Source organism: Sciurus vulgaris, assembly GCF_902686455.1.
Source record: "Sciurus vulgaris genome assembly, chromosome: X".
NCBI classification, from domain to species: Eukaryota; Metazoa; Chordata; class Mammalia; order Rodentia; family Sciuridae; genus Sciurus; species Sciurus vulgaris.
The window spans coordinates 23,852,126-23,868,340 of NC_136471.1; the positions used below are offsets into that span (position 1 = coordinate 23,852,126).

At 36.4% G+C, this 16,215-nt stretch overlaps 1 long non-coding RNA gene and 1 pseudogene across 2 annotated transcripts in view; one reads left to right on the forward strand and one right to left on the reverse strand.

Moving 5' to 3' along the window:
* Positions 1-16,215, forward strand: part of LOC306650955 — a 189,819-nt gene that overhangs the window by 137,593 nt on the left and 36,011 nt on the right. The gene's annotated exons all lie outside the window — the stretch shown is intronic.
* On the reverse strand, positions 291-1,133 carry LOC306652013 (dnaJ homolog subfamily A member 1-like; annotated as a pseudogene). Its single transcript has one exon. The product of its transcript is annotated as a dnaJ homolog subfamily A member 1-like (transcript).

A 16,215-nucleotide genomic window follows, 5' to 3' on the forward strand; every position in this document is an offset into this window, starting at 1 on the left:
GTCCTACCTTTACCTTTAGAATTGATGTCATAAGAGCCCCATGTAAACACCTGCTTCCTGAGGAAAATGTATGTGGAAATAATGTTGTCTTAGCGAGCTTTGGGTTCCTTAATTCTTTTTCTTTGAGCTTTTATATTGGTGTTTATTCTTCATTTAACTTTTAAAACACTACTATAATTGAATATTAAAACAAAAACAATAGCAAGTAGTGAGCATATTATGGTTATATTCCTTCACTTTCTCACTACTGCACATAAAATGCTTGCAGTGAGTGTTGTTACCTGGCCCCATTAAGAGGTTTGACACTGAACAGCACTTCTGGGATGATGTCCATCATCCTTATATTCTTCTACATTATAATGGTGCTGTCTTTCCTGATTTGGAACAAAGTCCACCAGTTCTGCCTGATCCATTTCATCAGTCTCTTCTACTTCCTTCCTTTCAGGTAGGAGTTTTTTCAGCAAAGAGAGTTTGTCAGGAGAGAGAAAGCCATTTTCAGGAAAGTACCTTAAACTCAATGATTAGGCAACCCTTTTCACATGATCTATGATAAATTGGCATACCTTCATTTAGTGCACACTTTATATCTCCATGCTTGACAATCTGACCTGGATGAGAGGTGTTGACTATGGTTCAATTATCAAGAGTGGATATTGGTTTCTGGAAGTCACATACTGCTTCTGCCTGCTGTATGTCCATACACATGAAAAGGACTTCTCCTCGTTGAGTAAAAAGAGCATGGTCTTTCTGATCTAATACAATGATAATATCTCCTGGTTCCAGTCCTGGCTCTTGGTCTCCTTCACCATGGAATGTAATATTCTGATCATCTTTCATGCCTCTGTCAATATGAACTTCTAGAATCATCTTATCTCAAACTATTTTCCTTCCATTGCAGCTTTTACATCTATCTTTAGGACTGATCCATTCCCCATGGCCCTGGCACTCCATGCACACAGACTGAATTTGCTGAACCATCCCAGGTCCTATCTGATGAATCCTTATTTGCATTCCACTTCCAGGACTGTTGGGACAGCACTCTACTGCTCCTTTCTTACCACCTCAGCCTTCACATTTGTCACAAATCACATTCATTTGCAGAGCCAGTTTTCTTGTTGCACCATTATATAAACCTTCTATAAACCTTCTAATGTTATTGAGAGCTGATGCACAACATTTTTATCTCTCCTTTCTCCCTGCATCCTTCCTCCTCCTCTGAAAAAACATATCAAAGATGTCCATGGAGAAGCCAAAACCACTGCCTGCTCCACCTTCCTTAATTGCCTGTTCTTTTTTGTCATATAATTCCCTTTTCTTGACATCAGAGAGAACGTCATAAGCTTGAGAAATCTGTTTAAACTTTTCTCCTTCATTTGGATTCTTATCAGGGTGGTACTTAAAGGCCAATTTCCTGTAAACCTTTTTCAATTTTTCCTGGGTGGCATTGGGTTTGACCCCCAAAACATCATAGTAAGTGGTTTCTTTCACCTTTTCCTATAGCCGGTGAGTGGGCTGGGGCCAATGTGGGGGAGTGGGAATAACTGTGTGCAGTTCAAGCAGCTACACCTCCTCCACCTCTCACTCAGCGTTCTGGAAATTTCCCGGGTTTCTTAAATTCTTAATGTCTTGCTTTTTTAAGCTGTTTATTCCTTGGCCATTGAAACTTCTCCTTATCTCTTTCTGAATTTGGCAGTTGTTGACTAATAGAGGTAGAACTTGAATCCAGATGTCTACATTTTTAGAGAGCATGTTCTCTAAATTTGTTTCTTGTGCATTGAAGTAATACTTCTTTGATTTTCCCTGGCCTTGTATATTTCAAGTCAGTTTGGAATTTTCCTGCTCTTGTAATCAAAGATGTAAAATAATTTCATGGCCTGTGGAAGTTCAAACACATTCCACAGATTTTTGTTAACTTTTAGAGTCATCTCATATATTTCTTGGGCACACATGATGTCCCTGTCCCAGACTATATGTATATGAAACATAACCTCTGCCTCTCTCCCTGGTTCTCTTGCTTTTGCTCTTCTGTTCTCAATCTATCCATGAACTTAGTAGACTTTCCTTAGTATGCTGGACGAGGTCACATTATCCCATACATAGGCTTGTTGCATCTCACTCTGATTGTATCCTGTCATTTTATTTCATCCCTGCCTCTCCTCTTGTATATCCCTGAGAATGCCAAATTCTTTCTTCTCTCTATACAGATAGAGAAGCCTCCTCACTTTTCTGTGGTCTTGATACTTAACACTTAGGTCTTTAGAGTTGGGGTATAACCTTTGCAAGCCTGTGTAAAGAAACTCAGATCCTTTTTGTTAATGAAAAAAGAACATAATGTTGAACAATCTTGTTCTCTAGTATCTTAAGTTGTCAGACTTTGTTGTTTGAAATCGTATCAGTAATAATGGAACATTCCTTTCTTGCCTAGAAACAGCTGTGGTTTTCAATCCAATTGTAGAGTTTCATTAAAATAAGAGGGTTTTAGACACAGCATTCCACATTTGTCTTAATTCTTTAGTTTCCAAGGAGACAGGATCCCCAGGTCTATTTCTGAGCCCAGGCCTGATGTTGACCCCTTTATACACATCCCTGCTCTATTTTGAATCTATCAAAACACAGCTTCATTTAAATTTAACGTGCACTCTTTTCTCCCCCTCAATTCAAAATAACCCTGTCACTTCCTTTGATTAGTTGCCCCATCGTTCTTTTGGTGGGCAGTCTCCTTTGCTGTAAATAGCCCTGAAAGTCATGAAATTATCTCAATATCCTTTTAAGTATAGTACCTCATTTCAGCTTCATCTGAATTCTGCCTTGGGTTCTAGAAACAGAAAGACTTGGAATAGACACTTTGCTCAATGAGGTCACTATATAAAATACCATAGACTGGGTAGCTTATAAACAACAGAACATTTTCACAGTTCTAGAGGCTGAGAAATTCAAGACCAAGGCATCTGCAGATTTGGTGTGTGGTGAGGTCCCAGTTCCTGGAGCATCAATGGTACCTTCTCTTTGCATCCTCACATAGTGAGAAAAGGGCAAATAAGTTCCCCTGGGCTTTGGTTATAGAGGCACTAATTCCAAGCATGAGGACTTAATCACCTCCCAAAGTTTCCCCTCTTACTACTATCACTTTGAGGATTAGGCTTCAACATATAAATTTTGTGGGGCACAGACAATTGAGACCAAAGCAGACCTTGGTGACATTTAACTAACTATATAATTTTGGATGCATTACTTTACCTCTTTACATCTTTGTGTTTTTTAGTTGTAAAAAGGGGATGCTACTTATCCTACTTGGTTGTGAGAATTAAATGCAGTGATTTAGGTAAAGAGCTTATTGTTGAATCTGACACGTGGTAAATGCTTAGTAAATATGAGGCAGTAATTTTCATTATAAATCACCTTGGCCTTAATCTTTTTGAACGCCAGATGCTTACACAACTTTGTGCCTCTGCTTCTATTCAGAACTAAAATTCCCATTTGTTCTGTGGTATATATAACTTATATATGTCTTCTTTGTTTAGTTATAAATGCTTTGAGGGTAAGTTCCATGTCTTATTCATACATGTATCACCATAGATACAGTATGTTTATATATCACTAGCTCATAGTAGGGACTAAATATCTGTGGTTGGAAAGTCTTTCTGAAAAGGCAGACAGCAGTAAGTGTGCAGAACTGGGCTTGATTGGTGAATGCAGAGCCTGAAATAAGTGCTAGTTGATCATGATAAAGCATTAACAGCTTCTTTTCTGGATGGTTCTTAGAATCTACCAACTAAAGAGGAGGGGCATGGGCAATGAGGAGTTTTTCTGAGTGCTGTGGAAAAATGAGAGGTGCCACTGAAGTAGGTGTGGATCAACTTGGTCATTTAATTTCTCTATTTCTCAGGTATTGCCACTTGAGTGTAGCCTAGCAATTTGAAGTAGAGGGTAAATTTTATGTAGCTAATTTGCAACCAGAGATCACTGTGTTGAGCTTTACTGAAGTTTTGCTCTCCTAGAGACTGAGTGGGGGTCTGTGAGTCCCTTTACTTTCAGTACCTCTGGGAATTGAAACTAAAGACAGAGGAAGCTATACTTTTGTTGTTGGATGGGTTTAGCTTTCTCAGTGGATTGTCCTTTGTAGAAGTATTTATAATAAGCACTTTCTTGTCTCTCTCTGCTTCTTTTCTTTGTCCCCTTCTGTATCACCCTCTCCCTTCTCTTAGTTCCAGGTATCATTAGTCCTCCCTCATTTCATCCTGCCTAGGATGAAATTTTTTTGTTTTCTTTCCAATATACATAACTTGAATTCCTCAGTTGTATGTTGCTTAAAGTGTACATCATGTTATTTTAAAAAAATATTCTGGAGCTATGTAGCCACTTGAAATGATTTACTGTTATCAATTTTCATCCAATCACTGCTTTAAATGAAACATGTGACATCCACAATTCAAAGAAGATTTTTTGTTATTTTAAAATAGACTTTATTTTTTAGAGCAAGTTTGAGTTCACAGCAAAAATGAAAGAAAAGTCCAGAGATTTCTCATATATCTTCCTGCTCCTACATATGCACAGCCATTATCAATTTCCCCCACCAGAATAGTATATTTGTTGCAACTGCTAAACTCACATTGATACATAATTATCACTAAAAATCTGTAGTTTAAGTTAGAGTTATTCTTCATATTGTACATTCTATGGGTTTTGATAAATGCATAATGACATATTTCTATAATTATAGCATCATACAGAGTAATTTCAGTGCCCTTAAAAATCCTCTGTGCCCCATGTATTTATAATCCCCATGGGTAACTGCTGATTTTTTTATTGTCTCCATACTTTTGCTTTATCCAGAATGTCATATGGTTGGAATCATACATAGCTTTTGCAGACTGACCTATTTCACTCAGTAATATGCATTTAAGTTTTCTCTAAATCTTTTCATGGCCTGATGGCTCATTTCTTTTTAACACTAACATTCCATTGTCTGGATGTACCCTTGTTTATTTGTCTGTTCAATTTCTGTAGATATCTTGGTTACATCCAAGTTTTAGCAATTAGAAATTATAAACATCTGTGCACAGGTTTTTGTGGGGATATAGGTTTTCATCTCGTTTGGGAAAATACTAAGAATTGCAAGTACTGAGAATTTTTAGTTTTGTAAGCAACTGACAAATTGTCTTCCAAAGTAGCTGTACCATTTTGCATTTCTACCAGCACTGATGACAGTTCCTGCTGCTCCCTATCCACACCATCATTTGATGCTGCCAGTATTCTGGATGTTGGCCATTCTAATAGGTGTGCAGTGGTAGCTCATTATTGTTTTATTTGCATTTCCTTGATGGTACATGATGTGGAACATTTTTCATGTGCTTGGCTTCTGTGTATCTTATTTGGAAAGATGTCTGTTCAGATTTTTGGACCATTTTAATTGAGTGGTTTGTTGTCTTATTATTGCGTTTAAATATTCTTTTTATATTTGTATAACAGCCCTTTATGAGATATGTCCTTTGCAAAGAATTTTTAATACATAAAAAACCCAGTGAATCTTCAGATATTTTCCCCTAAAAGAAAGATCTGTTTTTTCAATATGTAGGACTTACATTATACTTTACACTTTCCTTTCAACCTGTCCCCCTTCCCTTGTTTTGTTAAGCAGTGTATTTCTTTTCTGAGCTCATGCATCTCTTGACTTATCCTGACAATAGCAGTCAATAGTAGGCAGGTCTAACTACTGATAGTCTGTTTCCCTCCCTTCAAAGCAGAAAAAAGTATGTCCTATTTTCTGCCTTTCAGGTTCTGTCAGCTAACAGCTTTACCATACTTTGTAGTTACATAAAATGGATTGTCCTCTGTTCAGGATTCAATACAGTTTGGTGTAAACCATAGCTTGACCCTGAAGATTTTCCTGCATAATTTTTGCTATCATCACCCTAAAATAAAGGATTTGATGATGAAATAAAATATGTTCCAGGAAAAGCAGAGGAAAATGTGAAAAATACACCAGAGAAACAGGCTCTCCATATTTTCACTAATATAACCATCCACAATAGTGAAGAAACAAGTGCTTGAACATAACAGAGAACAAAATATTTCCATAGATCAATCTAAAGAACAATATCATATCTGGAAAATATTATGATAGATGCAAAACTACTTGGAAGCATATGCATACTTCACTTAAAATTCAAATTCTGCTTATTTCATCTGATTCTTCATGGTCTTAAATGTTAACAAAGGGCTAAAATAGAAAGGTATTCAAGAAGGGCAGGCTTCCTGGGTCTTGATAAATGCTGTGCTTATGACAGCTGCTCTGTTGGTCAACAGTCTCTGTGGAATCCGGGTTATGCTTCCTAATATGGATTTGACCCACATTTCAAGTGGAGATTTCTCATCAGCATCTTTATTCTCTTCCTTCATAATCCAAATGCTATATTTTCTAGCATTTATGGAAGCTTAAGTGCACAATCATGATAGCAGTGACAGATTGTTATGGAGTTGGTTTTCAGTTAAAATCTTGGATCAAGATATTGATGGGGGTCTTGAAATTGGATACTTGGGTTGGAAAATGAACTCAGTAGCCATAAATCTCATCAAAAGTCTTTTTAAAAACTGGTAAGAACACTAATTTGATATCTACCCTCTTAAAAATACTGATTTCTCAGTATAGTATTGTTAAGTATAGTCGGGATGTTGTAAATTGATTCTCTATACATTATTCATCTTATATAACTGAAACTTTATATACCCTACCTTCTCTTCCCCCAAGTTCTTGGAAACCACCATTCTACTCTTTGCTTCTATGAGTTTAACTCTTTTGGATTCCACATATAAGAGGAATCATGCAGTATTTATTCTTCTGTGACTGGCTTATCTTATCATGTTCTTCAGATTCATTAATGTTGCCTCCAATGGCAGGTTTTCTCTCTTTTTAAATTTTATTTGTTCTAATTAGTTGTACATGACAGTAGAATGCACTTATACATTTTGATAGATAATACATAAATGGAGTATAATCTCACATTTTTCGGATTATACATGTTGTAGGATCACATCAGTCAGGCAGTCATATGTGTACATGAGGTAATAATGTCTGTTTCACTCTAGTAGCATTCCTTCCCCCACACCCCTTTTCCCTCCCCTCACTCCCCTCTACCTGATATAAAGTAACACTATTCTTCCTTGTCTCATCCTTATTGTGAATTAGCTTCTGCATATTAGAAAAAACATTTGGCCTTTGGTTTTGGGGGCTTAACTTATTTCACTTAGCATGATATTCTCTAACTCCATCCATTTTCCATCAAATGGCAGAAATTCATTCTTCTTTAAAGCTGAGTAAAATCCATCTCATATATATATATATATATATATATATATATATATATATCACATTTTCTTATCCATTCATCTGTTGATGGGCATCCAGGTTGGTTTCATAGTTTAGCTATTGTGAATTGAGCTGCTATAAACATTGATATGGCTGAATCTTTGTGTTATGCTGATTTTAAATCCTTTGGGTATAAACTGAGGAGTGGGATAGCTGAGTCAAATGGTGGGTCCATTCCAAGTTTTCTGAGGAATCTCCACACTGCTTTCCAGAGTGGCTGCACTAATTTGCGTTCCCACCAGCAATGTATGAGTACCTTTTCTCCCACATCCTTGTCAACAATATTGTTGCTTGTATTCTTGATAATGGCCATTCTAATTGGGGTGAGGTGGAATCTTAGGGTAGTGTTGATTTGCATTTCTCTTATTACTAGAGATGTTGAACATTTTTTCATATATCTGTTGATTGATTGCATATCTTCTTCTGTGAAGTGTCTCTTCTGTTACTTAGCCCATTTATTGATTGGGTTATCTGTTTTTTTGGTGTTAAGTTTTTAGTTCTTTATATATCCTAGAGATTATGCTTTATCTGAGGCACATGTAGTAAAGATTTTCTCCCAATCTGTAGTCTCTCTACTCACATTTATTGATTGCTAAAAAATATTTTTGTACTGGGGGTTGAATGCAGGGGTATTTTATCACTTAGTCATACCCCCAGCCCTTTCATTTCTTTTTTATTTTGAGGCAAATTCTCACCAAGTTGCTTAGGGAATTTCTAAGTTTCTGAGTCTTGCCTCAAACTTGTGATACTCCTGCCTCAGCCTCCCAAGCCACTGGGATTGCAGGCACATGACACTGTGCCTACTGAGAGTTTCTTTATTAAAGGCCATATAGTATTCCATTTATATATAAACCATATTTTCTTTTCCCACTCATCCATACATAGACAGTTAGGTTGTTTCCAGATCTTGAGTGTTGTAAATAATGCTGCAATGAACATGGGAGTACAAGTATAATTCCTTTGGATGTATACCCAGAAGTATAATTGCTGGATCACATGATAATTCTCTTTTCAGTTTTACAGAAAACTATACTGTTTTCCATAGCAGCTCTACTAATCTACATTTCTCCCAACAGTCTACAAAAATCCCAATTTCTCTATGTCCTTGCCAATACTTACTTTTAAAAACAATAGCCAGACTATCAGTTCTAATGCAATATCTCATTTGGTTTTCACTTGCATTTCTGTAATGATTAGTGAGTGTGAGCATCTTTCCATATACCTATTCTATTTTATATCTTTATAGAATTATCTGTTCAATCCCTGTGCTCATTTTTAATTGGGTAGTTATTTTGATATTGAGTTGCTGGAGAGACCACTGAATGTGGAGTTGGGAAGAGCTGTACACACTTAGTTCTTGTCAACCATCGTGTACTGGCTTCAATATCCTATTGCCTTGAACTCTGACATTTTGGTCTTGATCCCATTTCTTTCTGTTTCCTATTAGAATACATATGTAATAGCTAAAAATACCAAAATTAAACTACAAATTTTCTTCTTAATACTCAAAAAGATGATGAAGAGATGAAAGTGTTTCTTACAGGCCACACACACAAACACACATGCACATAATGAAAAGATGTTGTGTCAAGAATGGGTACTAGCTGCTACTTTTCGTAGTAATTATGACAGAAGCAGAAAGAAAGACTATGATTTTGTGGTTCTTTCATACTCTCTATGAATTGACAAGAGCCCCTCTGAAAGAAAAATTTCAGTTATGATGATAGTAGGTCCCCTGAGACACCTCTCATAATAGAGTCCTGCATTCATTAGCTGTGGTAAAGCCAGTAGGGAGCAGTAGTTTCAAAATACAAACAGCATGTTATTCACTCTTGTATGTCATCTTTTCTCCGTATTCTCACATGTTGTGTTAAAACTTACTCCCCATAATTTAATATATCAATTTTTGCTGCCAACAGAAGCTTCTGCAAATTGAATGTGCTTACTCAAGCCTAGAAGATAAGGATGAATGAAGAGAGCTGTGCTTGCTTGCAATTGGTCCAGGTGAGGGAAGCAGAGAGACAGCTAGAGCTCAGTTTGGCCAAAACTTCTTAACGTGTGTAAGGTTTGGTTGTAATTCCTTTAGTTTTCTTAGGCATCCTCAGCCTCTGCCCAGAAGCCTCATGCAGTTCCTCCTTTCTTATCTTCGTTTCTCAGGCTAGAGGTCAACCAACCTCACTTACAGAAACTTGGATAAATCTGAGCAATGAACTAGGACTCTAGTGAACACTGTGTGTGTGCACACATACACAGTGACAGTCATCTTAAAACTACAGGGACAAGTAGTCTGTGGTATGCTGGTAAAAGTTTAAAAACTGACTCTCCAGAACAAAAAGTGTGCTGTGTGTATATATTCCTACCTTCTACTTATATAAAGGATGGGTAGCATATAATTCCATATAGTCATGTAGTTCTTGTATATACAGCCAATCTATGGTTGTTATTGATAAATGAATGTAGTCTTGACATAAATATGACTGATATTTTCATTTATTAAATGAGTTACAAGAGTGGAACAACAAAGATGCATGTCAGAACTTCACTTATTCTTCTATGCTGTGAGCAATCCCTTTGTTAAATCAGTTAATATCTTAAAAATACTGAGCAAACATGTCCTTCACTTTTGCATTAGGGTCAATATAATCACTAGAGGTACAATAGTTTTAAATTTAATCTACATTATTAATGCTTTCTCCATTTAGTTTTTAAAATTTAAGGTATCAAGAAAACATTTTCAAGCTGTGACTTTTAGAATTTTCCAATTCCCATGTTGTAAATACTGCTCACTGTGGTTGATGTCAAGCTACAATTGTGATTTCACTGAACTAGGAGTTGGAAGAGGTATTATGGGGTATCTTCACCACACAGGTACTATAGACACAAATGACCTCAAGGACATGGATGAGAATGAAAATATGATGTTCTTGGGAACTGGAATGTACTAACTTCCAGCACATTGGCAAGCAACCAAACTTTAGAGCAAACTGTAATGGGCTAGACACTGCACGTATAGCCTCTAAGATTTCATGGTTCTAAATTTTCTTAATAATTGTATATAATCCAATACTACTGCTTCTTGCTTCACCTGACTCTTGCAGAATCCCAGTTCCCTGTCGTATTTCTCAAAGACTCAAGTGAGATTCTACTATGTTGTGACAAACAAGTTCACTTACCATGTGCTGTTGATGCTTTGTTTGACATTAACCAGATATTCACCTGGGACGACTCTCTTCCTTTAAGGCACTATTGGTTCTTGGGTGCTGACACTACTCTGATGGTCTCTAATGTCTCTCTGATTGTTGCTCTTCTGCTGTGCACAAACACAGGTATGTTCATGATATCAGAGCACCTGGGTAATTTCTCTCATAGTTGGAGAAAATATGCCTCTTTCACTTGTATTTTATTGTATTGGAGCACTGATGTTAACCTTACACCATTTGAAAAAGTCTTTTTACTTCACAATAATTATCTTGTTAGATGTAGAGAAGATTTATTTTAGGAAGCTGCCATTACCTCACACCCAGTTTCCCCTATTGTTTATTATTTGCATTATTGTGATACCTCTGTTATAATTAATAAAATATTTATACATTATTATTAAATATAGTTCATACTTTGTTCAAATATCTTCTGTTTTCTACAATGTTCTTTTTTCTGTTCAAGGATCTCATTCAGGATTCTTTATTACATTTAATGTCCCTGTCTCCTCAGGCTGTGAGAGTTCTTAAGACTTTCCTTGTTTTTGATGAGTTTGACAGTTATGAGGAGTACTGGTCAGAGATTTTGTAGAATCTTCCTCAACTAGAATTTGTGTGATGTTTCTCTCATGATTAGATTTGGGTTTTGGTGGAAAATACTACAGAGGTAAAATGCCATTCTCATCACATGATATTAAGGGTACATATAGATATTAATGACTTATCACAGTTAATGTTAAATATGATAACCTGGTGATTATTGAGTATCTCCACTGTAGTAACTGAAACACAATTTCTCTTTGTATAGTTACTAATTTAAAAAATGTCCACTTATCAGGGAAAACATTTGGCCTTTGGTTTTTTGCGATTGGCTTATTTCACTTAGCATGATATTCTCCAATTCCATCCACTTATTTGCAAATTCCACAATATTATTCTTCTTTATGGCTGAGTAATATTCCACTGTGTACATATACCATGGTTTCTTTATCCATTCATCTGTGAAGGGCATCTAGGTTGGTTCCACAATCTAGCTATTGTGAACTGAGCTGCTGTAAACATGGATGTGGCTGTGTTACTATAGTATGCTGATTTTAAGTCCTGATAAGTAGAGAATGATATATAATGGGGGTGGAGGGTGGGGAGGGAGAGAAGAATAGGGAAACTTTATATTATGTAGAAGGAAATGAGAGGGAGGGGGTATAAAAATAGTGGAATGAGACAGATATCATTATGCTATGTACATGTATGATTACACGAATGGTATGAATCTACATCATGTACAACCATAGAATGAAATGATGTACCCCATTTGTGTACAATGAATCAAAATGCAGTCTGTAAAAAATTAAAGGATAAATAAAATATATATTAAGAAAAAGACCTTTAAAAGAAAAAAAATGTCTTTCTATATTATACTCTTTAGAAGGAAGCCACTACACACAGTTCATGTTTAAGGAATGGGGGAATATCCTGAAGATAGAGTATCTGCTTAAACTATTTGGGATTTTCTGCATGGGAGATTTTTCTCTTTTTCTCATTTACTTATTCAATCATTTTTATTAGTAAAACTCACAGATATTTATTTTAACTTTGAGTTATACTCTAATACAGATGATTTTTATCATTCATGGCTTTTATTAATTTGCTAACTAAAAGTTACTTGTAACCCCTGTATTATTATATTTTCCATTGATATACTAAAATACTTAAGGCTGGATATTTTACAAAATAAGGAAAAGAGACTTATTTAGCTTATAGTTCTGGAGGTACAAGAGGATAGTGCCAGCTTCTGCTTGGGTCTGCTGAAGACTTTATGGCAGATGGTATCATGTGTGAGAGGACCACGTGTGAGAAGAAGTGATCACGTGGTGAGATAGGAAGTCAAAAGGTGGGGAGAGGCCAGTCTTACTCTTATAATACCTTGCTTTTGTGAGAACTAACTCATTCCACAAGACCAACATCCATCCCTTGAGAGGGCAGTGTCCTCTATGATCTAACTACCTTCTACTAGGTTTGAATTCTTAAAGATTCTATCACCAATTAATGCCACCCCAACTGGGGGCCAAATTTCCAACATGGACTTTTTCATAGTCTATTTAGTGTCACATTTTCCCATTTTTCATTTTTTGTTAGTGAATCTATAATAAGGTTAAAACATGTGTTCAAATTGATGTGTGCAATTGTATTACCCCCATGAATCATTATAGTCTTTCCTCTTATTTATCTGTAACCTCCCATTCCAATAGTAAAAAACCTAGGTCTCACCAACTGCTGTCCATTTACTTAATTATTGAGATCTATTATATATGTATAGCAATATCAGAATTGTTAATCCACACCCCTGTGGGAAGCAACTTTCTCAAATACAGTTTGATACTTATGTATAGTTCCGTTTTCTTTAGTCTGATAGTCTGCACTCAGCTCCAGAATTACTTAGCTCAGCACCTTTTTATCCCTTAAACCTTTTGGTAATACTCTTTAATGTCTTTGCCTATTCCAATTCTTCTTATTCAGACATAAGACATGGAATTGAACAAGGAAAGAAATTCAAGTGACAGAATCCTACTGTCCTGAGGATCCTTGAGACTAAGCTGTTTAACCCACACTCCATTCTTTGATCAAGGTCAATGTATCTTTTACTTCATTTATCATGATTTTCTTCCAGAAACCTTCTCTGCTAACACACAAATAGACTTCTTTAGATGGTACCAGATATATCCAAACATGTCTGTGCCCTAATTAGGTGTAAGCTGTTGACTCCCCCAGCCTACTTGCTCCATTTCATTAATTTCACCTAATTTTCATAGAGAAGATTCCTAAAATTTATTAAGTGGTTAATATTATTAGACATTTTTCTAAGAATATGTTAGTGTGATTAGATCTTTAAATCCAGTGAGGAAGTGTATATTAGCATGCTGACATTTTACAAATGGAAAACAGGCTCAGAATGGTTCTTTTGCCATAGTTAGCCACTTTGGAGATGCAAACATATTTCAATTCAATTAATATGTATTGAACACTTACTTTCTGTAAGCACTGTGTTAGGCACTGGTGATAAACAGAAGTGGGATGATTTACAACTCAAGGAACTTTCAGTTTGCTGGGGGAAAGCAATGTATGTATACCTAAAAAATAATTTCAAGTAATATGGGAAGGAAATAAAATTATCTGGTTTATTACAAGCCCAACCTGTTTATTCTGGGGGTCTTATATTCTGTGCTATTTTTGATTGATTTTAATATTAGAGAAACTGTCCTGTGAGTTTTAGTAACCTGGATATCTAGGGAACATTCTGTGACTCAGAGGAAAGACAGCTTGGGGTTACAAAGTGACTGTGGATAACCTACATTATAGAACATTTCAAGTTGACTCTGAACTTCTGTAGGAAGTCAGTACTTCCAGTGTAGCAGTGGGTTGTATATGGTGCGTTGTGCTTGCCTGGCTTCTGCTTAACAGTTACTGAGGGACATCCTGAGTGTCACCTTATTTCCTTTTGGCTCCAAGACCTCTCACCCCTCTTTCAGGTTGGCATTTCCTGGCTTTCTCACAATTCGCTCTTCCTCTCCCCAGTCTAATTAGGAGATTGGTGGGAGGTAGCCTGAGAAAGGGAAAGCTTTTCCCTGTGTACCCATTTTTGCAGCAATTCAGTCATTTGGGCTTTAATTGGCTTCAGAGGGCCCCTCAGTGCTTTGTCCTTTGTGCATCAGGAATTTAATTACTTAATAAACCAAATGGGAGTCTTTCAAAAGTGTGATGTTAGCGCTTCTCTTTCTTAGAGTACAACTTAGGCCAGGCTGGTGTACTCTAGTTACTGCAAGAGCCAGCCAAAAGCAAATCTGTGAAGCTGGAGAAATTTTGAGTGTTCAAAATTTAGGAGTCCAATTTCATTCTAGGGCTTATCTCAGACTCTTAGGACCCCTCCCTATGGCTTGTCTCCTGATCTTGCCCTTCCTATCCTACTCACTCTCTCTGAGCTTTGACTTTTTGTTAGTGATTCTTTTTATTAGAGCATATGTTCTATGTTACATTTCTGAGAAACCTTATTCAGTTAATCTGATAAAACAATTTATAATAATATTAGCAGCCAACACTTACAATATAAGCCAATACTTACAGGCATTATCATAAATGCTTTATACTTACTAAATTTTCTTAATAATCCTGTGAGGTTGATACTTACACTTGTGATGTAGATGAAAAAACCAAGACCCAGAGAGCTTAAATGACTTGTCTAAGATCACACAGCTAGCAAGGAGCAGAGCTGGGATTTGAATACAGAATATCTGATACTGGAACCCATGGTCTTCAAAGTACCAAGTCATAATGACAACTGTGTTTTGTAATCATTGATAATGTTCTAGTTATTGAAGCATATTTGCATAATTTCCTAACCTTTTTCCAGAGTACCAACTCTGGAATTTAATTTGTCATATATCTCATGAGCACCTACTGTGAACTAGATGATATTTTCATCTTCACGGTTACATTTAATGTCCCAATTCTTAGGAGTGATTAATGTAGACATCATGAAAGCATTAAGGAACAATTAAGTGTTAAATTGCAGAGCAGTGATTGTAAGTATACTGGTATTTTGGGAGGTGCAGTTGTGCTAGGGTTGGATAGGTAGAGATAAGGGAGGGAGAAAGCATTTCAAGTGAGGGCAACATTACAAAGGATGCAATTGAGAAGATGAGAAGGGAACAATGAGGAGATGTTCCTAGCTGGCACAGTGATTTTCAAGTCTTTATGTAAATAGGATGAGAAACTTGCAAACCTCATGACTCTGACTCCAGTCTTCCTGCCACATCTACCAAGGAAAATTTCTAGCAGGGAAGGGACACCGTTCTGTAATAAGAGCTAGCATTTTTAAAGCACATTGTTCTACAACATCTAGGAGAATTTCATTTAATCTTCAGAACAAACTCGTGAGGAAACAGAGGCACAGAGGTGCTAAGAAACTTACCCAAAGTCATATATCTTGTAATAAATAGCGCTTGATGATGAACTCAACAGTTTGGCTACAAACATATGACCTTCATCATAAAGCTTCTGTCCAGACATTATTAGTACTGGCTCTAAGCTCCAAGCTCCTCCTCTCATTTGTTAGGCTACCATTATTTGAAAGGATGGATTTTGTTGTTCTTGCCTCTGGCTTAAACCAGATCCTGATTAAATAGCCTCTTTAATTCTTTATTCTAGGGTTCAGTCCTGGTTCTGGCCATGAATGTCTTTACTACCTTGAAAAATGCAGCAGAGAAAGCCAAAACTAATGCCAAGAGGGACCTCCTTCCTAAGTCTGGAGCAGGGCTGGCCTAATTGCCATTGTTAGGCTTCTTTGCCATGGGCCTAACCATGATCCTGTTGGGTCTTATAAGGGATAAGGGCCCCTTGAATTAGATGCTTGAGTAGGAATACTTCCTGAATATAAAGAAGCAATGGAAAGAACACTTATATATGTATATATATATATATAATATACACACACACAAACACACATATGTACAAGTACATATATGTATGTATGTGTACATATTATTTTTTACTTTTAATCTTCCACCAGAAGTCATACCTTCTAATAAGGTAGACAGTTTGAGTTCTTGGAGGACATTTTGACGTTCAACCTTAATAAGTGCTTCTGTTTCCTAGACT